The sequence below is a fragment of the Cheilinus undulatus genome, linkage group 3, assembly GCF_018320785.1.
Source record: "Cheilinus undulatus linkage group 3, ASM1832078v1, whole genome shotgun sequence".
In the NCBI taxonomy this organism is placed as follows: domain Eukaryota; kingdom Metazoa; phylum Chordata; class Actinopteri; order Labriformes; family Labridae; genus Cheilinus; species Cheilinus undulatus.
The window spans coordinates 31,271,205-31,297,558 of NC_054867.1; the positions used below are offsets into that span (position 1 = coordinate 31,271,205).

Here is a 26,354-nt window from a genome sequence, read left to right on the forward strand (position 1 = left end):
ACGTTAATTATGCAGCAGACATAACTAAAGCTAAGCTAACAAAGCAGCTATGTAAGCTACGCAGTTACATTATCTATGTAGCTACGTAAACTTTAGCTACATTTGCTGAACTCACATAGTCAAAGCTAACCAGACTACATTGGCTTATGTAGCAACGTTAATTATGCAGCAAACGTAACTAAAGCTAAGCTCACAAGGCAGCTATGTAAGCTACGCAGTTACATTATCTATGTAGCTATGTTAACTTTAGCTACATTTGCTGAACTCACACGGTCAAAGCTAACCACACTACATTGGCTGATGTAGTAATGTTAATTATGCAGCAAATGTAACTAAAGCTAAGCTCACAAAGCAGACATCTAAGCTACACAGTTACATTATTTATGTTGCTATGTTAGCTTTAGCTCAGTTGCTAAAGCTAACGTAGCTACATTGGCTCATTTATTAACCTAATTAAACAGCAAGTGTAGCTAAATCTTTACTGTGGTTCTAGATTTTTATGGCCCGTCTGTTCTGACGGAGACAGAGTTTCAGAGGAATGCTCTGTGAGAGTGGTCATCAGAGATCAGCAGACTACAGCCAGACTGTCTTGACCAAAGGAGCCAGCCCATAGAAATGGCTCTTCCCTTGTACTTTGTGGACACACAGATACAGATACACACACCAGTCTGCTTCTCATACATTAGCTTCTCCTGCTTTGCCTCTGTTGGAAACTGCTTTTTGGCAGAATTTCATTGGTAAAGACAGTCAAATAAAAAAAAATCACGTTTAAACAGCTTCACTTGTCATCACACAGTCACATATGATTCGAATGATATTGAACAAATTATCTTGTTTTGATTCTTTTGCCGCAGTTAAGCTATAGTTATAAATACTTGTAAAACAGACGTTTGTTTCTCTTTCAAAATAAGAGATTTTCCCAAACCAGAATTACAGTAGACCAGACATAAGACAGTGCAAACCACATATATAATGTATGTAAGACAAATAGACGTACAAAGAACAGTTTTCTGAGAAAATTGCTCAGTTTTATCATTATAATTGACTGAGCTACTTCCAAAAGCAGTCAAAGTAAGCTAAATTATTAAGTACTATTTGATGAAATACATTTTTAGATGAACACTGGGTCTAATTCTTAGTTATTCACCTCTTATTTCATCTATTGTTCAGTGAATTAAACATGTAGCCCAACAGTGGAGCAGTTGGTGCATTTAGGGGCTGCTGCTGTGCCATATCTGACCTAATGTTAGGGTGGATGTCAGGGGCTAAAATACCCCAGTGCAATTTTTGTCACAGTCTAGCTCTGCCAAAAGGTAAGAGGCAGGATATTTTTTATATATTTTTCACAATAAGAAAATAAGCAATGATGAAAAAAAAACCTTAAATGAGAAGAACTGTGATTAATTATTGTTATCTCAATATTGATACAAATAATTGTAATGGGCCGTCCAGTCAGGTATATTAATTCCCCGAATGCATCTCTAATGAAAAATGCAAGCAATGTCATCTCTGTCCTTGTCACAGTCTGCTTGCTATGAGCTGCATTTCTGTTTACAAATATGTTACAGATGCTGATTGAACTGTCCCAGATTATGGGGATAATATGGAAAAAAATCTGCTGTAGAAGCAGATTTTCCCTCAAATTACAAAGAGATAGCTGTGCTGATTAAAATGTTAATAGTCCAGGGCGATTCCATATTTGGAAATTTTAAATTACACTTATTCAGCAAGAAGTCCATCTAAACAAGAGTACTTTCTTAACATTTAGCAAAAAAAATGTCCTATTGCTGATAAAGCCAATCTTTGTTTGTGTCAAGTTGAGGATTCAGTCAGAGTTGAAGCTGTAGTCTGTGTGGTGATAAGAATGCAATTTAAAGAGAGGTAAACAGCAACTAAGAGATGTTACATGCATCAGTCAGTCCGAAAAACTGTCTGTGAAATTTACAAGCTCTTGTACATGTGAGCTTGTAATGACAGATTATAGCCCAATAGAAAAATATATCTTGGTGTTCTGAAAATTATTAATGAAATGCTTTTAATTAGAAACTTAGGGATGAAAGAGGGAGAGAAGAAAGCCAGACAGAGAGCAATGAGACACTCTCAGAGACAAAAAGTACAAAGAGAAAGAGCGCAGAGAGGTAGTGAAAGAACCACAGACACACCCGACAGTGTTCTCCCACCATCATACGGGGGAACATCTGCTTTATAATTGGTCCAATTTCTATTTATAGTTGTACCCTCCTTCTGTCTGCAGCGATGGCCTGGTCCTGAGAAGCCACAGCTGAAAATAAAAGGGAGAGAGAGCAGTGTGAGGAGACAGAGCAGGAGAGAAGCATCATCATAAATTAACCATAAAAGAGCGTTCATACTAACGCTATGCTACACTAGAGCTCCGAGCACCGCAGTACAAAAACAGAAAATGTAGAAATGGATTGAAATATAATTCTGGAGCCCAGTGGAAACAAAAAAGGAAACATTTTCTTTATGCATTTGTGTTCTTCTTTATGTTGACGGCATCAGCATTGACAGAATACTCTGGAGAGCAAGCAGGCTTTACATGATGTCTTTTTAATGCTTTTTGTTAGAACAATGCCTTCGAACTTCTTTGTCTTTTAACCAACAATCCCACAAAGCTGAGTAACAGTTTTAACAAATGCTCCCACACATGAAATGCTGCAGAGGCACTCTATATATCTCCTCCTCCCCGATCAAAATAAGTCAGGTGGGAGGCTGACAAGATTGCACTAGACCTTTTCTATAGCTCTAATATAAAAATGGCATCTGTTGTGACTAAGAGAAGGCATTATTTCATGCCATTGAACTATAGAGAAAATGGACATGGTGGCTATTAATAGCAATGCTCTCTCTCTATATATATTTCCTTGGTAATTTTTTACCAAAGCAGGTAGAAATATTCAAACCTTTAAGTTGCACTTATCAATATTAATGACTATAAGTGGTCTAAGAGTGGATTACATGACTACTTGTATCTAAAAGGACTTGCTTCTGCAGAAATATCAGAGAACTATAACCCAAATGTATCTCCAGAGGTTTATTTTGGCCTTTTTCCTCCTTGATTTGGTTCAGTGACCTACAGCTTTAAAGTCTGCATTCAGTCAGTAAATTAAGAACGATGGTAGGTCGGCCTTTTCATCAGAGGACGCCTGACAAATCCTAGTACTTTCCTTGCCTAGTAGAAAGAGCACAGAGAACATTAGGCTGTGTTTTCACAGGTGCACAAAGCTCCTGAAAGGTTCCAAAAATTTCCACATGTGAATTCATACAGCTGGATTTTTCACTGGGACTTTTTCCCTGCCAGCCCAAGTTGAAGATGGGGCACACACTACAAGATAATGCAGATTTTAGGCCTGATTCCTCCTTCCGGCCAAAGTCAACAAAGGTCTGATTATCTGACGGCTCGTAAGATTATCCTGTCACATTCCCCTGTGGGGTGAGGTTGTTAAGGGTGATTTTAACCTCCCCAGTCTGCCCAGAAGGCGATCAGGCAGCCCAGGTTTGAAATTTAAATACAAAACATGGTGTAAATATGATCAGAAATCCTGATTTGTAGGGCAAATACCAAGGACAGCTGAGCATGCGCTCTGTGGATTGTCAAATGGAAAGAGTAGATGTTCAGTAAGAAGTCCAAAAACCACCATCATCACTCTTTCCTGCTTGTCATCCACCATGTTTGTTTACTCTAAAGTCATGTTTAACCACAAGACTGGTTGTTGGTGAATGGAATCTGTTGGTGTGTGGTTGCCATGTTGGTCATCTTGTTGCACACCAAACATGACAAGAACAAAACTTTAAAATGTGTCGGGAGTGGGAAATAATCAGGAAAGGTTTCTGCTTGTGAACAGGAAGTGAGGACAACAGCTGGATCATCATACACAGAGCCTGTAAAAAGTATACTCCCCTTGGATGTTTTATCTTGTATTTTATTTTATTTTATTTTTTTTAATCAATCATGGTCAATATAATTTGGCTTTTTTTTAAAAAAATACAAAAATAAACTCTTTATTATCAAAGTGAAAATACATCTCTACAAACTAATATTAATTAAATAAAAGTACTGTAAAATAAGGGATTGCATAAATATTCACCCCCTTAAATTAGTATTCAGTAGATGCTCCTTTGGTTGCAGTCACAGCACTGAGTCTGTGTGGATAGATCTCAGTAAGGTTTGCTCATCTGGACACTGGAACAGCCCTTTTCAAGTCCAGCCACAAATTTTCTGTTGGATTGAGGTCTGGGCTTTGACTCGGCCACTCCAGAACATTCACCTTGTTGTCTTTAAATCCTTTCTGTGTAGCTTTCACTGTATTCTCCAGGTCATTGAAGATAAACCTTCTCTCAAGCCGTAGTTTTCTTGCAAACTGAATAAAATTGTACTCCAGGATTTGCCTTTGTTTTTCAGCATTAATTTTGCCCTCTACCTTTACAAACCTTCAAGTGTCGGCTGCTGAGAAGCATCCCCACCACATGATGCTGCCACCACTATCCTTTACAGTGGGGATGGTGTGTTTGGGTTGATGTGCAGTATTTGTGGCCACTCTTGACTTAAAATTTTCCATTTCCTTTTCTCTGAGTTGCCATGAGTGTTCTTTTGTCTTCATGGTGTAATGGTAGCATGCATACTGTTTAACCAGTGACTGGACCTTCCAGATACAGGTGTCTTTATACTACAATCACTTGAGACACATTCGCTGCACTCAGGTGATCTCTATTTCATTTGTTGTGAGACTTCTAGCAACAATTAGCCTGACCTCTGTTGAATTAGGCTCATCACTTAAGGGGGGTGAATACTCATGCAGTCACTTTTTTTTAACTTACATGTTTTTTTGAATTGACATCACTTTGTAAAGATCTTTTTTCTCTTTGACATTAAGGAGTTTCCCCCCCCCCTTTTTTTTAGTCAAAAAAGCCAAATTATATCGACCATGATTGATTTATGAAATCAGTAAAAGGGTGGAACATCCACAGGGATGAATAATTTTTAACAGCACTGTACATGATAAAGCTGTTTCATACCCTTTTCTGCTGTCCAGGGTGTATTTGCCACTCATTTTCGTACTGTAAATACCTCCAGTTACATGATATAAGGACAAAAGGTCACCATATTGTTGGTGGGCTGTCCTGTCACCTCATATCCTGCCTATATGGACCCTTACTGTCCAACAGTATTGGGCCTGTTGTGCAGAACACAGCTCGTTGTAAGCATAGCTTAGCATGAGCAGCTAAATGCCTGATTTTTCTTTCAGGAATATATGGAAAGATGGGAAAAAAACTCCAAATCTGACTTAGATGTATCAAGTGCATTTACTCATTGATGATTCTGTCCCACTGTGTCTGCTAAAGGCTTTGGTTTTCAACAGTTTAATAATACACTCACTACAGCAGCTTTGTATAAACGTCTTCCTCTGCAACCCCTTAAGTTTGAAAAGTTATTTTTGTTGTCCCATACAGGTAAATTTAGAAGTTTGAGTGAAGTCCATAAGAACTTTCCCAGCAGCTCTCTTTTTGTAAATAGGTTTTTAACTGTGACTACAGCAGCTTGTATGAGTCACTCTGCTGGTCAGTCCATCAGATGTTTCATCTCCCTCCTCCAGCTGCACATGTTCAGCTGTGGGATACACACTCTTTGTTAGATACCTCTCTCAGTTTGTCAGAGTCAGCAATTGGGACTTTAAATGTTGCCCATGTTCTCATCCCAAGGCCTAAAATTGATTTTCTCAAGCTGCTACAGTAACCTCAAACCTGAGGGAACAAGCTGTCCATAGTTTCAGTAAACATTCAGTTTTTTTCTGAGGGTACTTGAAGGCAGAGTTGTAGGTTTTGTGTGCCTCTGGTAGAGCGTTGTTCTGCATTTGAACTCCAGCTCATGATTACTGCTAAACTCCTCCAGAGTTTATTCTTTTTTTTTTTGTTTTTTTTTTGTTTTTTAACGTGAGTTGTTTTATAGTTGAAATAAGCAACCAGAATCGGATTTCATGACCACGGATCAAAAGTAAATATGAACTGAAATGATGTGGTCATATCAGTGAAGGATAAGTCCATTATACCTCGAGGGAGCCAGAGCCTGGCTCCTAATCCCCTCAAATTAATTCAAATATTTCGCATCAGACATCTCTAATCCCTCTCTAACGTTGCATTATAAGGCACTAGAGATTCAATGGCATTCTGTTCTGTCAAAGAAGAAGACAATGAGGTTTTTTATATTAAACCCTTAATAATAATGGTTTTAGCTTCGCCTGGGTAAGAGTTAATGTCATTTGAGGATGGCATTGTGATGGTGAAATTATGTCAGAGAATCTGAGTTTTCCTGACGTTCAGTGAATGTGAAAAGTTAAACATTTTCTTCATGCAAATACTATTTCATTTCTTGTCCTTGCGGGGAGGTTAGAATGAAATGTTGTTTATTTTTTCTCTGATAGGTTCTGATTGGATGACCCTGATAGCTGTAATGCTTTCTTTTTCTTTTTGCTTTTGATGTTTTTGAAATTGTTCATGACCTAAAGGAGAACTATAAAATTTTTCTGACTTTCTGTCTTCTATCAACCAAGTACAGAGTTTAATCATTTTTCCTTATAACTGCTTATCATTAAATGTTCCGAAGTATAATGGGCAGGTAAAATATTTAAATTTTCTACTAATTAAAAAGTACAGTAATGTCAGCGTGTTATTTACTGATTTTACAGCTGGTGCTTATTTTCAGAATTGATTCATGCAGTTCTACCCTCAGAGAAAAGTGCCACAATTCATTTTAATAGATCACAGCTGATCTGTGATGTGTTAGGGCTGCATGACAGCTGCAGATCAGGATACTGCCTACAAATCCCTGTACAAAGTCTCAGTGAAAAAAGGCTGCTTTTCAATATATTCATGTATCTGCCATACAAATAGGAAGATATTTCAGTCTTGTAAAAAATACACATTTTTGCAAACTGTCCCACAGAAACAGGCTGTAAATGCTAAAATTTCAGGGCGTATGAATTCTCTTTTTTAAAATGGTGCTTTAGCTTTCTTCTTTTTCATCTCGCTGTTTCTACATTTGTGATTCAGGTATCCACCTGTGACTGTAGTCAGGATCTGAACATTGGTAACTTATTTCTGCAGCGTGCTGTAATTTAGCTTTAAACTTAGCCGAGCAAACGCTGTTACAGATTACTGTGTTGGGTTTGAAGATATAGTCCCATAACATGTGTGCCCTCTTTCTGTCTCATGCACAGAGCACGTACTGCAGGTGCGACCAATCCACAGACACTAAAAGACGACTGGACTTGGCGGAGGCTCTTGAAAGCTGTTCAGTCAGAACTGAAGAAGCCTTTGGAGGAGAGGCAAAGTATCTTCAAGAGCCTCGGTCAAGTCCAGTCGCCCCCCTTCGGACCATGAGTGTATTAAAGTCTGTTGTACTTAGATTTTTGTAAGGGCACTTTTAAATTTAAGGGAGTTCAGGGCTATCTTACTGCTTATATTGTTATTACTGCAATATTAGTACACTTTTTAAAGAACATTTTGGTAGCAAAATATATGACAGAAAAAATATTTTATTATAAGACTGAACAATTTGGGAAAATAATCGATTGCAATTTTTACCCTATTTTGCGATTGCGAAGTTCCTCTTATGTATTTTTTGACAAACACATCATTCTGTATTAAAGCCAACATATCAACAGATGGATTAAACATAACATGTTCTTTCCTATTGGTCAGGCCTGTATGTTAGAATGAAATTAGATGATGTCTAAATCAATATAAATTACATATTTTTATTCGTATTCTTCAACACAGTAGTAAATGACTGATATGTTTAACTTACAGCCTTGTAAGCAATCATCATGACAACATAACAACGCTCTGCCAAACTAGTGTATTGTAAACATCGTTATGAAAGTCAGTAACAAATCACACAAACTAAAGGGCAGTTTGCTGAAACAATAAAAACTCATCTTTAGCCTATCACTCTGTATTTTGATAAATCAAACTAAGTAACTGTAAGAAGTATGATATTTAAACATGTGGATAGCACTATTAAAACACTGTGAAATTAACTAGACATTCTTTATAAAAGAGCAAGTTAAAATGGTAAAAAATGAAGATTACTGATTCCCACTCAGTAGCATCTAAGGCTGAACAATTTTCAAAAATGCGTAATTCTGATTGTTTTGACTCATATTGAAGGAAATGATCATTTTTAAGTCTTTCACATTTTACAAATACAAAAAGGAGGAAAGTATATGTTTTTTCTTGAACAAAATACACTAGAATGTTTGCATGGTTTTAAGGGCATAACACCTCTGCTGTAGAAAAAAATTGACATTCATTTCAGGTTAAAGAAATATTTCATCTTCTGCAGTTGGCTATATCACGAATTAATCGCTCAGCCTTAGTCTTTATTTAACTGGAAGTCACAAAAATGGAAAACAATGTATGTCCATATTAAACATTTTAAATAGCAATCATCTTGTATTGAATATCGCTGCTTACATATTGTTTTTGTTGTCTATTCATGTCTCAAACTCTGCATTTAAACAGAACTTCTAATCAAAATTCATGCATTTAATGTATGTATTATGTTCTCAATTTTCTAATTGTGAAGAAAATTGAGGATGTGGTGCGGTATTAGATTTATGAAGATTCAATTTGATCAGTAGAGTTTTAATCCAATCCAGTGTACACACAGCACAATAACCACTCCAGCGCGTAAATGACAACTATTACACTTAAATGCGGGAGTGAGAGTAATGCTGCATGTACCACCAAAACTCAGACGAACCATGCAGGAGGACAACAGACAGCTGTTATGTATTGAATGCACTGGACTGAGCCTGTTATAAAGCTATTCTAGAGGATTTTGAAGTAAAACTCAGAACCAAGCAGGCCATTGATTCAACATTTTGCAGCATAACTAGAAAAAGCTAAGAAAGGAGAAAATAGAGCAAGAAAGAAAATTGCATCAGCTAGACAAAATTTACCTGCCACTACTAAGAATAATGAGCAAGGTGAGAAGATGTAGTGATAAGATTAAACTGTATTCCTCCCTAAAAGAAGTTATTTTGTTGCCAACTGCTGCGCCAAACTTTCAGAACAGCCTCCTTATCTATTTAAATATCCTCTTGAATGCCCATCAGTGCCAGCCCACTCACACATTTGTCTGTCATCGTACTCTTTTAGATGTTTTTAACTGACATAAGCAGTGGAAGAGTGCTCAGTACTGGACATGGGCATCGTCTAAAGAACCTTTAGCACAGTGAACACCTCTAAACCTGACAGGTTCCATTATTAGCAGTTATATGTGTAGGCTATTCAGTCGTTTCCAAAGTTCAGTATCCACATCTGCGGTGTCGACAGTGGGCATCAAAGCCTCAGATTCCTCCTTTATGAGGGCAGTAGAGATTATAATTTTTAAAACCCTGAGAATTTCACATTTCCACACAAACAGTTCAGCCCAAGTAATGTTTCATACATAAATTCAGCCTAAATCCAACCACTACAAGTTAGATTGCACCAGTCATACACATTCAAATGTACTTGTGTCAGGACATTAATGAGTAGCCCATGAACCACTGCTGTGTATTATTTTCATGTAAAATCATAGCCATGACAGGACTCTGTAATCAGATCAACATGGAGAGTTAGATCCCAGTGCACCACTAATATCCAAATAATTATTTGTTCACTGTCATATAACAGTAGATACAACACATATGTGAAACATTTTAAAGGGTTAGAGCATGTATTTGATATAGATACCTGTACAGTCTGACCTTAAAGGTAAAGCGTCATCATCTTGAAATGAAATATTTAAATTGAATGAGCATCAAAACAATGCATTAATTGAAAATGTTAAGTATTCCAAGATTTTTTTCTACAGATCCTTTCATGTAATCTGAACAAGGATAAATGCACCATGACATTCACCACTGTACTGATGTAGCACATGGACAATCTGAGTGTTTTTGTTCATACTGTGCACCAGGCCTGCGCTAACTCTGCTGCTTCAAGTGGACAAACAGTCTGAAGTGGGTCAAGAATTCATCTGAGACACTGCATGCTGAATTTTGCATATTTCAAAATATTTTCGCAGCGAGAACTACCAGGGAATAAAACTGGGACACTGGTTTAATTATTACACCGAAGCTCACTTCTAAGAGTCCAAACTCGCTCCAGTCAGCAGTACTACCTGCAGCGAGGATTATTAGGGATCATCACAGTCTGTCAATCTGTTTGAATTCAGAGAGCACTCACCATCATGTTTTTATTAATACTCATTCTCCTCACTGTAGCTTCATTTATACAGTAAGATGGTGCAGACACAATGAAAGTTCTATTATGCTGTACGGAGGGACCACACGGTGTTGTTTCTGTTATTTAATATGTGCAGTGCCTATAAAAAGTATTTGCACCCTTGGATGTTTTTTCCCTTTTACTAATTCTTTAGATTCATATTTGGCAAAAGACGAAAAAATATCTTTAATCTCAAAGTGAAACAGTTTTCTACAAAGTAATATCAATAAAATAAAAATATGTATCATAAAATAAGTGATTGTCTAAATACTCATCCCCTTTTAAGTGACCGACATAATTCAACAGAGGTCCACCTAATTGTTGCTAGTAGTCTCACAATAAATGAAATAAGGATCAACTGAGTGCAGTGAATGTGTCTCAAGTGATTGTAGTATAAAGACACCTGTGTCTGGGAGGTCCAGTCACTGTTTAATCAATATTCCTGGCAACCATTACACCATGAAGACAACAGAACAATCCAATCAACTCACAGAAAAGGTTATGGGAAAGTTTAAGTCCAGGGATGGATACAAAAGCATTTCCAAGGCACTGAACATCACCCAGAGTTCAGTTAAACCATAATCAATAAATGGAAGGAATATGGCACATGTGTAAATCTGCCTAGATCAGGCCGTCCTCACAAGCTGAGTCACTGTGTAAGAGACCACAGAGAGACCACCAAGAAATCTAGTCTGAAGGAGTTACAAGCTTCAGGGTCTTCACAGGTCAAAGCTTTGTTGAGTGTCACGGTTGGAGAAAACAGATGAAAGCTTGAGTTTGCCAAAAGACATGTGGGAGACTCTGGTCAAATGGAAGAAAGTTCTCTGGACTGATGAGACCAAAATGGTGCTTTCTGGCCATCAGACAAGACTGTGAGGCATGTTGGTGGCAGCATCATGCTGAGGAGATGCTTGTAGGCAGCCAGTCCTGGAAGGCTTGAAAAAGGTGGAGGGTAAAATGAATGTAGTAAAATATAAGAAAATACTGGAGGACAGTCTGCAGGAAAGCTACAGCTTGAGAGAAGGTTTTTTTCTGGCAAGATGATAACCTGAAGAATACATCAAAAGCTACATAGAAATGGTTTAGAGACAACAAAGTGAATGTTTTGGAGTGGCTGAGTCAAAGCCCAGACCTCAATCCAATAGAAAATTTGTGGCTGGACTGGAAAAGTGCTGATCACACCTGATCCCCATTTAACCTGAAGGAGCTTGAGCAGTTTCACAAATAAGAATGGAGTAAAATTGCAGTGTTCATTTTTTATTTAAAAAGTCACATTTTTTGGGCCGTGATTGATTTACAAAATCAATAAAAGGGTAAAACATCCAAGGGGGTGAACACTTTTTATAGGCACTGTGTCTTTTTGCTTCAAGTTGGTATTCTTTTTTTGCAATAGACATACAAGTTAATTAGAGTTAATTATTTATTATTTTATTTTATCTTATTTTAACAGTTGACCAACATTAGGGCTTTTGCTTTGGAGAATTCTGTCACTAAACTGTGTATATTTATTTAAAAAATAAATCCTTTTGATTGTGTAAGCAAAAGCACCATTCACAGTTTAATGGAATCCAATGCAAATCATTTAAAAGTACGTTTATTGACCTCAAAGGTATAGTGTGCAATATTTTAAAAATTCAGAAGCTCAAACAAGTTTCAGACACACCCATTCATGAATGCTGTATGTTGTGTCATTGTCAGTGTCATTGCCAGAGTACAAATCAAAGAGAAACAAAAAGCTCTTCGAATAGAAGAAAAGACGTTGTCTGGTCTAAAACACCTCAAAGAAATAAAAAAATGAATCAGTGAGCAGCATATCTGAATGGAGATCAGTCCGCACTCAGCTGGGACACTGAGAGAAGGGTGGGGGAGGAGGGAGAGCAGTGTGCTGAGGGACTGTGGAGAGATGGCTGAGGAAAAGCTTTGTTTTGATATGAGAGATGAATGCTTTAGTGCCATATCTACTGGATTAAAAGGTTTATATTACACCTTTTAAAAGGTATGAATTTAATTTTCTGTTTAGACTTTGTCAGATAGATATGATACTGCATGTGTTTATGATTTGTGGGGTTGCATGTTGATAATAGGCTGTCTGTTGTCCAATATCAGCACATTTATATCACAATATAAGACACTTCTAGTAAGAAACTTCATAGAGATGTCATTTTATGTTATGCAGAGATACACCCTTTAGAATTTTCCTTAGCAGATGTTCATCATATTGTATGTCAAGAAACAGCGTGTTCCTCCAATCTGCATTCCTTTCCAGAATCCTTAGTTAAACCCCGGCTCCATGCTGTGACTGCACATCAGCACACCTGGTGAGAGATACAAAATAAACAGCAAGAAAAGAAATATAACTGTTATCTCCACACAGCACTCAGAATTAATCCTTTTTAAAATTGAACTTTAGGAATAAAACAGCAGTCCTTTATTGAGATGGTACTTGTGTGGCTGTTTGTAGGGCTGACTGACTGCTGTGAGCTGAGCAGAGGCAGAGGGAGTCAGATTGACAGTGAGAGGCGAGAGGGATGGAGGGGAAAAAAAGAAAGAGAGAGACATCGGGAGGAATTTCAATGTCTCGTGGCCCAATTTGCAAGGAATTGATAAACCGCTGCATCCCAAGCATCCTGATCCCCAAACTGCAGAGCTCAGCTGCTGTACGCGTTGCATGGTGATACCACATTTTGATCTCCGAGACAGAGCTTCTTTTGTCTGCAATCTTGTTTGGAGGAAGTTTGATTCCCTCTCTGAGTGTGTTCCTTACCCAGCTTTCTGAGGGAAATGATGGAGTGCGGAATGTCTCGAACCTGTCAACAAACATAAACCGGAGAATAAAAAGTGGGAACGTTTTTGCAGCTGTGGGATGTTTGCAGAGTTGTATCCTCAGAAACATTTGAGTTTTGTATTCTACCCCTCCCATCGGCATTTGTTGTTACTTGTATAGGGTAATTCTCATCTACTGACATAGTGATATTCACTTGTTAGGTCAAATCCTGATTGTGAAGCCCCTTTCACATATGTATTGCACTGCTGTTAATTTCTAGTGTTAGCTGGTTTAGCAGCATGTGAGAGCAGAAATCTGCCAGATGTGTTGACCCAGCCTTTTTGTTGACTTATATGAGAAAATGTCCTCACACATGACGTGGGATATCATACAGAGGATTCCTCCTCCAGACTATTTTCAGTGGTGAGAATTGATTCAGAAAGGACAAATTCCCATTGTGTAGTACATGCATGAAAGGGCAAGCCTTGACAATGTCAGGACCAATCACAACAACAGAAAACAACGTTGCAGTAGGTGGCTATAGGTGCTGTGTGATAAACTGGTGTAAGTACCAAAACTTTTCAGCCCATGGCCCCCAAAATAACAGCGACTGAGGGCCCCCACCATCCCAGGAGCTGGTGAAAGCACACCGTATTAAAAGTACAAATTTACATATTAAGGAGTTTTGTAAATATTACCTACATTTAACTATGGTTTCATTTTGATTTGAATTCATTTTAGGGATTTTTTTTACCATATTGGATAAAATATACTACTTTAAATCATTCTAAATTTCAATGATTGATGATCAATTTGATGACCCTTCCGAGTGTCTCATGACCCCTCCAGGGGCCTCAACCCCTACTTTGGGAACCACTGTTGTAGAGCACACATGAGGCATAACCGATGCCACAGTTAGCATAGCAGAATAATATATGACAGACCGCAGCTCCCGCAGAGCTCCATCATAGTATGTTTCAGTGTGGCACTAAAAAGCAGCCAGGTAAAATGCCAAATGTATGTTTAAAGGTGTATTTTTGAATCATGGTTTGCTTGTTTTAAGTCCATGATGATTCATTAAATTGAGGTTGGAGATGCAGCGGTATATTGGTAGCCAGCACCACTGCTAAAGCCAAGCTAAATCGATGACAAACATGCTATTTCAGACAAGTAAGGACGTTCCCAGGCTGCCTTTTCCCTATTTAGCTAAAAATGAATTTAAGTTTAACCAAGTAGTTTAAAGTAAAGAAAATATTCCAAAACAGTGAGATTCATCACAGGGTTACTGTGTCAGTGGGTATATAATGATGTGAGGCTGCTGTGCTGATCAGAGCGTGGCTAAAGTTAGCAGCTTGCACTGCTAGCCTTTGTTCCCCTTTGCAGATTAATACCGTGCTTTAGTGGTTATTCATCACTTTAGTTGAGAAGCTATATATGATTATAACCCTGAACAGCTTACATACAACCTAAGTTTATTTTCTAGTTCAAAATACTGCGCTACTACACCGTTCCTACAACTTTCTAAAGGCTGAGCATCTCATGGGTAAAGCTCTGGCAGGAAGGCAGCGGCATTGACTAAAGCTACAATGGCTACTAGCGGCAGGAAATACATTACAGTGTTAAAGGGAATTTTTCTAGGATTTCAGGTCTTTGTTTAAAAAACATTGTTAATTAGTTTAACCGATTTGTAAATGTTGCACTGGCTGATTAGATATCTGCTTTCATTGTGAACAGCCACATCAGGAAGCATGTTGTTAGTAGCATCGTGACACCTCAGCAGGAGAGAAATGAAACTTAAAACTATGATCGTTCACAAAAAAGTGAACACAGAGAAACTTTTGAAGTCATTTTTCTGTAACCTTATGCTCAGACATGAGTTGAGTGTGCTTGTCCTAGGCTTGTCTTATATAATATAAATGTTACCATAAAGGGGAAAAAATATACAGTGATATGAATTTTAGGCCATTTCCCTCAGCCATAGCAGGAAATCTAGGCAGATGGATCCAGCATCTACTTTATGTAAGTTCTAGTTCAATTTAACACCCCAGATGTTGAAAAATAAAGCTCATGCAGATGTGTAAAAAAAACTCCCAGAAGTCCCATTAACACCTATATTAATTTGCTCACTTTTATTGTATTTATATTCAAAGTTTTTTTTCCAAAATGGTCTAAATAGCTTATGTCAGTCGGCACAAGCTATACAGGATGTGCACAACTGATCTGTTTTGATGATGATAAGGTGAGTTATGACTGAGTTGACAGACAGGCAGGGCTTTGTAGCTGTTCATCAGGGGTCTAAAGACCCGCTTTAGTTCGACTTTTGCCTCATTGCCACGACTGACCGAAAGTTAAGTTGGGACAGCATTTCCAATGTTTCCAACATTTTCAAACAGCGCCTCAGAAATCAATGGGTGAAGTCACTGGGACTATGGCTATTTTTCATACAGAGTCACTGAGTAAGAAATAATTCAGCTGCCAATATTTAAAATTTGGGTTTGGTTTTCAGCTCTCTTTGGGTTAGGGTACATGTACAATAAACAAAAAATGAAGGAAAACTCCAAGGTTTTTAAACTCTCCTTTAAAGTAATTTAAATGTCTTTTTCATGGCAAGTAGACTCAAAAAAGCGTGAACCAACCACCAATTAAGTTCAACCAATTAAGAAAAAAACCCAGAAATAAATCTATAATGTTATCAATTCTGATTAGATCTTAAGAAATTCATAGAATTCAGAATGTAAACATGAGCGTCTGTGTTGCCAAGTAAGCTTCGCTCTCATTATTTGATCCATATCCAACTCTCTGCGGGCCCCTGCTGCTAAAAGGTTCTATTTCTGGCACCGAGTCGTCGTTCCTCATGAAGCCACGTTGCTCGAGCATCCTGTTGGCAGATGCTGAGCTCTCCCAGAGCTATGGGCTGCGGTCCCGGCTTATGACCTTTTGACGTGTATCATACCACTGCACTCACACAAACATGCACGCACAAACAAGCAAAAGTGGGAATTGGATCCATGTTTGAAATAAAGGCCGGATAGGAGGCATCAGATGGAGATGGAGGAGGAGAGATGCAATCTGAGAGATGCAGATAAGAAGGAGAAATAAAGATGAGTGAAGGAGAACAAGATGGAGGGTTGCATCAGTGAGAGCTGGGAGAGAAGGAGAAAGACAGGAGACAGAGTGTGCAGCGTGCTTGTTTTCTGCTGATACAGATCAGGTTTCATAAAGATCCACATGATTGCCTCATAACAAGGGGGACGCAGAGAGGAATGAGAAGGAGAGATGAGGCGGAGGCAGGCAGAGACACGGTGAAATTGATAAATAGCTGCTTGCCCTCCCCACAGCTGCTTTCTTTGTTTTTCCAGTTTGGTTTTCCCCCCAATGGGCTTTATATGATTATACTGGCGGTAATTTGGAGTAAAAAAAGAATCAAGGACAATAACAATGATGGAAAGAGGTGTTCCCACTTGTGCATCTCTGATTGGATGAAGAATCCCGTGCTGGATTTGTTTTGTTGCTTCGGTGTTGGCCTTTCCCTTCATCCAACTGTCCCCTCAGCTCTTTGGTCTCCCTGATTGACAGTGAAAACCGCTGCCCATTGCCGCTGCTGCTGAGGGCTGGCAGGGGGCCAAACACAAGGCTTAGATACTGCTGAGCCTGTGACTTACTCCGTCTATACTGACTTACTGAATGACTGACCGACTGAATGACTGACTTAGAAACCCACTGAGAAACACTGGAAGGCAGGTGGAGCGGTAACCGAACACCTTGAGTGAACAGAACATTTTGAATGAAATTACAAGGACAGAGGAACATATTGCTACTTTGGCACAAAGAATTACTTCACACCACGCTGAAAAGAAAAGTGTTATCCCCATATCTAATTGTCTGATTGTACTTTTAAATCTGCCCGAAAGGGGTGAAAAGTAACTAATTACTTTTACTCAAACTACTTGCTGTTTTGTGTACTTGTACTTTTTAAATCCATTTTGAAATCAGTTATTTTACTTTTTTGTGGGACGTGTACAGTTGGATCTGATTAAATCGTTAAGCCTTCTGGCTAACAGCTAGTTGTGGTCACCCAATGAAAAGATTACATAGATGTTTATCTGTAAATACAAGTTTGCAACTGTTTTTAATTGATTTGTTGTGTCGCACGATTATTAACTTTGCACAAAAAGTAAGGGCATTTATGTTTGGTAGATTATTTCTTTGCTGTAACAATGCTTCTCGGCAATAAATCTTACGTCATCGCAAAGTCTGTTTATTTCCCTTTTGAATGGTACATTTGTAGGGCGCAGGTGGTCTAGTGGTTTGGGGCATGTGGTCAACCGGAGAGGATTGGGAAGGCCTCCCAGCAGTTCTGACCTCAACCCCATTGAACACATGTGGGATCAGCTTGAGGGTGCTGTTCCTGCCAGAGTGACCATCAAAACCACGTTGTGACAAATGCTGGTTGAAGAACGGGATGCCATCCCACAGCAGTGGGTGACCAAGCTAAAGGCCAGCTGAGGAGGAGGAGGTGCCAGGCTGTTGTGGCGGTGTATGGTTCTTCCACACGCTACTGAGGCTCCTGTTTGTTAAATTAGTTAACTGTAAAATTGCCAATATGTCTTATTTCTTCAAACTTCAATCATCCAATCCATCAAACAAGAGTCAATGGCAGAATAAGCTGTTTGGCATTGGCAGAGACAATCTGGCATATTTTTCATGGGCACAACCCATATACTCAGCTCTGCTGCTCATCCCACAAATGCATGTTCCTTACAAATGTGGCACCATTTAAAAGGATAACTAGAAGAGTACTTGGAGAGCACAGACCTCCGTCATTAGCCCTATCTCCCAATAGTACAGAATCCTTTTAAAAATTCCTGGATCCAGACGGTGATCCAGATCACTCCCAAAATCTAATCAGTTCTTCCTTATGCCATTTCTGACATTTCCTGAAAATTTCATCAAAATTCGTCCACAACTTTTTGAGTTATGTTGCTAATGAACTAACTAAAAAACAAACTAACAAACCCTGCCAACCTCATAACCTCCTTGGCGAGGTAATAAACAGGCTTTCCAACGGTATAAGTTTTATTGCCAAGAAGCATTGTTACAACAAAGAAATACTCTACCAAGCACAAATGTACAGATGTACACCTGTCCATCAAGCTGCTCTGTTTTAGGAGATTTTGTCGTTGATTTATGACTTAGTCTTTGGATTCAAGGATTCAGTAATTTATTGTCATTTAGACAACGAAATATCGTTTAGAGCATCCAAACATTGTACAGTTTTGATATAAAGTGCAAATAAAGGAGCTCCGGGCCGCTGTGTCAGTGCGCGCCGCCGTCTTTGATGAAAGGTTGTTCAGTTCTATGAAGATCCTGCAATGCAGTAAGTCAACACAAACCTGAGCAGAAGTACTTCACTGGCACGCAAGAAAAATCAAGTCAATTACATTTCTTCTCTCAGCATAATACTTTTTTACATGGACAGATATAATTATCATTATTTAAGAGAAAGATAACAGAAGAAATCTGAGTTTTTACCTGATTGGTCAAATGTTTCTCAAACCAAAGGAGGCAGGATTTAATGAGCACAATCTGTTTGATAAAGGAAACAGAAAAAGTGAGGCAGGCAGACATTCAGAGGCCTGGAACCAGTTCACTGGACTTTTGACAATACCAATGTTGTCTGGCTCACCTGGTGTTTGGAATTACTAGCAAAACAAGTGATTATTTTAATCACCGTGTCTAGCAAAACGAGCCTGTTTCAGACCTGTCAGTTATAACCACATCTCTATTTTCTCTATACTTGAAATGCTGATAAAATGTCATGATTAATGAAGTGAAACAGAACAGCTGTTCAGTCTGATTGTCAAACTAGCAAAAACAAGATGTTCAGATCTGATGATAGGGTTTCAGTAACTGTTTAAATAGGGGGTTTTAAATCTTAAAGTCAGACCTTGGCAGTGAGTCAGCACTTTGCCCTATGTGGAGCAACACAATACTTTGAGTTCAGTGATTCATACTAAAGCTAAACTGTGAGGTGACAGCTAGCCTGATAATAGTATATCTGAAAATGTGTAAGCTACCAGACTTGCTGTCACCTCTCAAAATGGAACCACATTGTTTTGCATTAAAACAAAAGGAAAATAATGAAAGGGTGGAATTAAGCATTTCAACACTTAGTAGAGCTAAAATTAGCCTTGTTTACATTTGCAATATTTCTTCAATCTAATTTCAATTATTCTGATGAGGGATTTCAAACGTACTGTTTACATGAATGCGATCCAGCTATAAGTGTGTATACATGCATCAAGGACTTAATCAGTGTAAAATCATTTAGACATAGCTGGTCTAATCTGTCAGAAACCACAGAAGAAGAAGAAGCGGTTTTCCTGTTAGAATAAATTAACTCGTTAACAGAGTAGACAGAAGCAGCATTTTTGCTCTGGGACACAACAACTCATTAGCTGTATACAGCAACTAGCTAACCCTTTCCCTGTAACTATCATATAGTCATGCCAAAGTGGGGCGGCAGAAGACCGACAACATCGTTTATAATGCAGAAACCTTTCCATGTTGCTCTCAGCGTTAACTGTGATGAAGAAATGTGTTGGTCTGGTTAAGGCCAAGCTAATGTTCGGCTAGCAGCCGTTGTATACAAGCACAACAAGTTACCCTTTCCCCTCAACTACGTATCACATAGTCATGCCAAAGCAGGTCAGCGGAGGAGTAAAACATCTTTCCCAACATGAAAAGCTTATAGGAGTGTTTTTATTCTTTGTCATACAGAAATGTAGCCCAGTTCTGGTTAAACAGAGGCCATGCTAAAGCTATATCTGAGTATTTAAAGCAGTGGAGGCAGCCTTTTGAGGGCTTTCAGCACAAGCGCCCATAGCGCAACTCTGTATGTATGGCTCTAGTTAACACAGTGGAGGCAGCCATCATTGCCAGCATTCAGTACAAGCAAATTCATTTCTATATTATAAGGCTTATAAGTTAGCATAGGCTCACTCACTCAGTCAGTTACTTACTGATTGACTGACTGACTTACTTACTCAGACACAGACATTGCCATGTGTAGGGCTGACCTCAGCAGTCAGCCAAAAAGGTAGTCACAGGCCAGGGTCACGTTTACCACTCTGTAGCACCACCTTTCCTTTTAACACGACTGTGTAAGCGTTATGTGAGTGGACGAGACCAGCTTATGTAATTTTTAAATGTCAAATGTTTTCCCATTTTTGCTTGATGCAGGATTTCAGCTGTTCATGGTCTCTTGTGTCATATTTTACGCTCCATATTGCTCCAAATACTTTCAGTGGGTGACAGGTTGGGACTGCAGGCAGGCACATGAACTCTCTTACTATGTCACCATGCGTCTGCAATGATTGCAGGATGTGGTTTGGCATATTGCTGCTGAAAAAAAATCAAGGACTTTCTATTTGCCAGAGCAGACTTTCACAGCGTAGTCTCCCCTCCCCATCCTTACCTCAAATGGACTCAGCCTCTCAAGGATGCTCATTTCATTTTCAATCAACTTACTGAGTTGCTGCCAGTAAACCTTGTTAATGTGCTATCAAGTGTTTCCTTTAAACATTTCACAACTTTTTCAGGCCCCTGTGGCCAACTTTTGGCATAAAACTCAAAATGGGCATTTGCTTTTAAAAAACAAAGAGAATTCTAACTTTCAGCACTTGACATTTTGTCTTTAGTGCTGTTGTCAACCAAACATTTTTGAGAACCATCATGGTCTGCTCTAAATACACATTTTCAACAATGTCCCACCCTTTAAGGAAATTGGTCCTAGTTTTATACTATTTTACATCTATTAAGAAATTATTAAGAACAATCTGTGATATAGTGTGGTAGAAGGATGTGGAGTTTGGGTGAACCATCTTGATGTCACTACTTTAGAGAGGATTGAGGCTGGAGGATGTAAAAAAGTACTTCCCTGATAGAGTCTAGACGCTGTTTGTGGTGGCATTAAAGGGATGAAGACAAATGTTGGACACGTGGATGGATGTGTTGTGTTGTAGGACATCTAATAAGCACAGAGGAAGGACCCTTGGGCTCTGAATGTGATTAGGTGAATGTTGTGTGGGAGTTTTTTTTTTTCTTTTTTTGACTGAAATGACAACTGACAGCAGCAGAGAGGGAGCGTTTTAAACTTTTACACCGAGGGGATGATTGGCTCACAGAGTTTGTGACAACACATGATTGATTTAAGTGAGAGAGTGAAATGCCTGAAGACGCCTGAAGAGAGAGAGAGAGAGAATTGTAATAATGAATGGGCGTCTACGCAGTTTTCCTAAGTGAGTTTTGGGGATGTTAACCTTTAAAGGAAAATATCGTGTTGTTCATTTAGAACAACTGTTACTTACAAACGTAACCACACTCTTATTAGGGTTTTTAATGCACATTAACATTAGGTTTATGGTAGTAACAGGCAGAAGTAAAGAGATCTTTCTGCATTTTCAGTCCTCACTTTGGCGCCTCTAAGTGCACTCACTCACTTGACAACTTTATAAATCCATCTTTACTGTGTTATATTTCCTCAGAAACAAAAAACTAAATCACAGGTGTTGCAGTTTGGGGAAAAAATATAATTAAAAAGATTCAGAATCGTAAATATTCTTTTTCACAATTCTGAATTGATGCAAAATACAAAAATCTAATTTTTAAACACACTTTTTTTTATCCTGAATGTATTATCAAATGCAGACTTCACTGCACCTTCTACATCTTCTCTGGTAAACAGATGCGGCAGGAGGTGTGTGGATAGTTAGCTGCGCTCTTTGTATTAGCAGCACTAGCTCTCAGTGTCAGCTTGTCCCATTTTCTCTCAAAGAAAAGTGATCAAATGTGCTGTGGCTTCTATAATCCCTGGTAGGAGGAAGACCCAATGTGAATGCTAATCTCTCAGACTAGACTGTTGCTGTAAGATGCCGCCTCTGTCAGAATGGAAATACACGCTAAAACTTTCAAAATAAAATTGGTTTAAACTTGCATTTAGGTTATGGTAAGGGTTAAGGTAAGGGTTAGGATACCAAAAGTTAGGATGAAAACCTGTCTTGCAAAACCTGATTATAAAATCTTTAATAAAGCTGAGTAACAGTCTGCTAACAGGAAAAAGTCCTTTATGAAATCAATTTAACGTAGCAAACATGGCTTCCTCAGTCCTGTTAGCTGCATTAAGTACATAGATAATGTAGCTACATAGCTAATGTAGTTAACGCTCACAAAGCTTGTGGATATCTATTTGAGCCAAGCTATGAAGCTAACATTATCCATGTGACTTACTTTAACTTCAGCTAGGTTTGCTAAGGCCAATGTAGCTACATCCGCTTAAGTAGTTATGTAAAATGCGTAGCTAATGTTGCTATGTTAAAGCTAATGAAACTTAAATGAGCCACCGTTCATGTAACGGTTCAATACATCACTTAATCCCTGATTAGACCTCTGACCTGTTTCTGTTTTATTTATGAAATAGTTCTTTGTCTGTAATGTTTACAATGTGGTATATCATGAATGTAACTTCTAGACTTTGTTTATGAATAAAGTTAAATTTAAAAAAATCCATAACTGTAAATACATTGTACTGGCAAATTACAGCACTTTTGTTCTGACAGAGATGGTGTCTCCCAGTACTGGTCTGGGAGAGGGTTCACTTGAGAGCTACAGTCTGTACTCAGACAATCTTGAATTCTGCTAAATCAAATGAATGTGACCCATGCCAAGAACAAGTCAAAGCCCAAGTTCACATCATACAACACCACAACCCAGAGTCGAGAAAAGCATAAGAGTAGCCAACAGCTGCTAACTGACATAATAAACATTAAAGCATCTATTATTTGTGTCACGTCTAAGACCAGGTACTATGGTCAAACGAGTGTACCTATGTTAACTGGTGACTTTATGAAGCATGCATCTTTGGTTGTCAAAATAATGGACATCGAAAAATTAAACTTTGTTTTGTGTTTTAGCAGTTTTTGACCCCGCTCTGATTTATTTTACATGGTCTTCCACTTCATGGCAAAGTTGCTGTTGTTCCTAGACGCTTCCACTTTCTCGTAATATCACTCACAATTGACAGTGGAATATCCAGTCACTGAGCTCTTCAGGATGACCCATTTTGTTTCACAAATGTTTGCAAATGGAGACTTCATGGCTAGGTGCTTGATTTTATACACCTGAATTCAATAATTAACTGGTGTGGCCAAATACTTTTGTCCATATAGTGTAAGTTATAAATAGGATAACCACCAAAATATTCAGCTGAAAGTCACAGGTTAACACGGTCAACTGTTAGACGGTAACATCTGCTCTCCTACAGAATCGTCAAAAGTGAAGGTTTTGTATTTTAATCACATCATCTGTGACATGTTTCTGATAGATATTATTTTGCATAAGGTGACAATTCTTTTATATATAGAGGTATTTTGATGATTAAGAACAAATTAATGTTCTTTTTGCTTTTATTTCCTGTCTTTTTAAATTATTGTTATCTGCTAATAAAAATCAAACAAATATAGGTTAAAAAATGTATTATCTTAAACATAATGACATTTAATGAGGCAATACAGCTCCTTAGTGCACAGCAGATTAAATAGATGCTAAAAAAAGCACCTTTTAACAAAAGAATATGGATGTGTTGTGAACAGGGAAACAGTTTGAATCAAACTTTAACTGTGAATTGAATCATGATCCTTAACATAATCAACATAATTATGTTAAGGATCAAACAATCAAATTTTGAGATATTAAAAGATTCACTTCTCCAGAAAAGACTTCACAGTAAATAAAATGAACTCTAACTATGAATATTTTGTGACTTTCTGGAATGTGTTATGGGATTATTATTCCATACTGCCACCCTCTAAATCATTCACAATGACAGACAAACGTTAAATATGACCCAAAACAAGAAAAAGCGGGAGTCACTGGACAAGGGGTTGATCAAGTGGTCTAAAGATATTTGTTTTCCTGCTCACATTCAAGTCATCATCTAAAAACAAAACAAAGAAAGTCATCTGAAGGTGTCGACCTTCCTGTTATACAGAGCTGACTGATCAGAGCAGCACCAACCCCTCTCTCTTTGTATGTCCTCTTAGCCCAGCTGATTACCAGCAGCTATCAGCTGGGAGCAAACATCACAGGTGCACCAGATTTTCCTGACAAGCAGGGTGAACTGTGACCTAGTTTTGTGGGGAAATCTATCCATATATCCATAACAACTGGCTCCAGGGGAATTTTTAACCAAAGGTGTGAAGGAAAACAGTTGGTAGCCTGGCCTCCAACCTCGCTCTTTGTGCCCGAGACCTCCAACCCTCCAACAACCTTTCTCTGACTGCATCTATCATGCATTAGGGCATTATGTAATGACCACGATTCCAAGACAGCTACAATAGTGTGGCAGCCGCCAGAGCACCATGATACCAATTACCGGGTATGGCCATGTGCCACCACAAGGGCCTCTTCCTGACTTTCACCTTCTTATGTGCCCAAACAGCGCCGAATGAGGATAAAAGCAAAGAAACCAGGAGACAAAAGGAGGGATTTACTGACAAAGGAATGTTATTTTGATGAGAGAGAATGTAAGGAGAACAAAAATGAAGGACACAGAAAAGGCGTGAGGGAAGATAGAAAATCAGGGACAGCCATCATATATTGATGAGTTAACCCCATCTGTCACATTTACTCCCTCATATTTGTTCCTAGGTAAATGATGTTTACCAATAACTGCCCCTGTGGAGGCATGGGATGTTTAAATCTGCCATCAATGAGGCATTCTACATCATTTGCAATTATTCTTTCATTCACTCAATTTCAATACACTTTTCTTTTTCTATTCAGAGCAAGCTGGAGGCAATCCCAGCATGCACCGGATGAGGGAAAGAGAAGACAGCCAGTCTGTCACATAAGCAGACAAACACACCCATGTTCACAATAACACCCAGCGGCTTTTTAGACTTTTTGTGGTTCATGCTATTGAATATTTTTGGACAGAGGACAGAAAGTAGAGCATCCAGAAAACAATCAAAACATAAACGTTTTATTGTAGTATTCTGACCATTTACAAGGACGGATGTAGGAGATATTGATGCACTCTACTCACGGTACAATAATCATCACTGAACATTACAGTATAACCACAAATTTCTATGATTTCACACATTATTCAGAGAGGTAATTAAAATCAGTTATGAAAAAAATCTTTTTTTTTAAACTCTGACAATGAAAACCTCTGATGTGCCCTTTCCTCATTTATCTTGGTAAATTAGTGATACTTTTTTTTTAATTTTAAGACTACTTTGATAAAAAAAAACAATATATTTGGCTGTCAAACAGTTACAATTCTGAATCACAAATCATTCTTGAATTTATTTGGCTGATTACTCATAGTCTTCCTTTTTCGTTACATTTTGAAATCCTTCTATTTTGCTTTTGAATATATATATATATATATATATATTTTGGTTTCATTTTGAATTTTTGAGAGGGGTCTAGCTACAGATTGTACATATGAGGGAGACCTTAACTCCATGACCTAACTGAACTAATGCTACATGCTCGATTTAATGGCCGACAAGGAAAACGGACAATCAGTTTCAGGTTTTTGGGATGCCAGTTAGATTTCAGGGGGTCTTGTTTGGCCTGAGCTACCACTGGCTCAGTCCCCAGAAAATTTTTGGTACTATTTGCTGCTGAAACTCATCAGGGAGTTAGAAAACAAGATATTATTTTGATTGCCAATAGTTTTACCATGTAAAGAATTGTACCAGTTTAGTCACAAAAATCACTTTAATAAATTCTTCTTATTGGGATGTTTCTAGAATTTGCTGTGGGCCAATCAAAATTGGGCCACAGACTACATTTGTCCCCCGGGCCTTAGTTTGGATACCCCTGGGTTAAGGGTTATAGGGTTAAGGGTTCGGATACCAAGAATAAAAAGTTAAAAACCTGACCTGCAAAACCTTTTTACACAAAGTTTAATATGGCAGTAAACAGTTGGAAAAGCTCATCCCCCATGAGGAAATATGCAGCAAATGTAGCTTACGTAACTCAGTTAGCTGCATTAGCTACCTAGATAACTTATCTAGATAGCTAACATAGCCACTTAGTTAATGTAGTTAAAACTAAGCTTACAAAGCAACTAGATACCTAGCTAAATTTAGCTTGAGCTGTCTTTGCTAAAACTCGCATTGCTAAAGCTAACTTAGCTACATTGGCTTATGAAGTTATGTTAATTTTATAGCTAGCGTAGCATTGTCAGTTTTAGCTGTTTGTGTAACAAACTGACTAAACATAATTT

At 38.3% G+C, this 26,354-nt stretch overlaps 1 protein-coding gene across 1 annotated transcript in view; it reads left to right on the forward strand.

The window, feature by feature from the left end:
- bsnb (bassoon (presynaptic cytomatrix protein) b) overlaps positions 1-26,354 on the forward strand; it is a 108,956-nt gene that overhangs the window by 16,280 nt on the left and 66,322 nt on the right. The window lies entirely within an intron of this gene.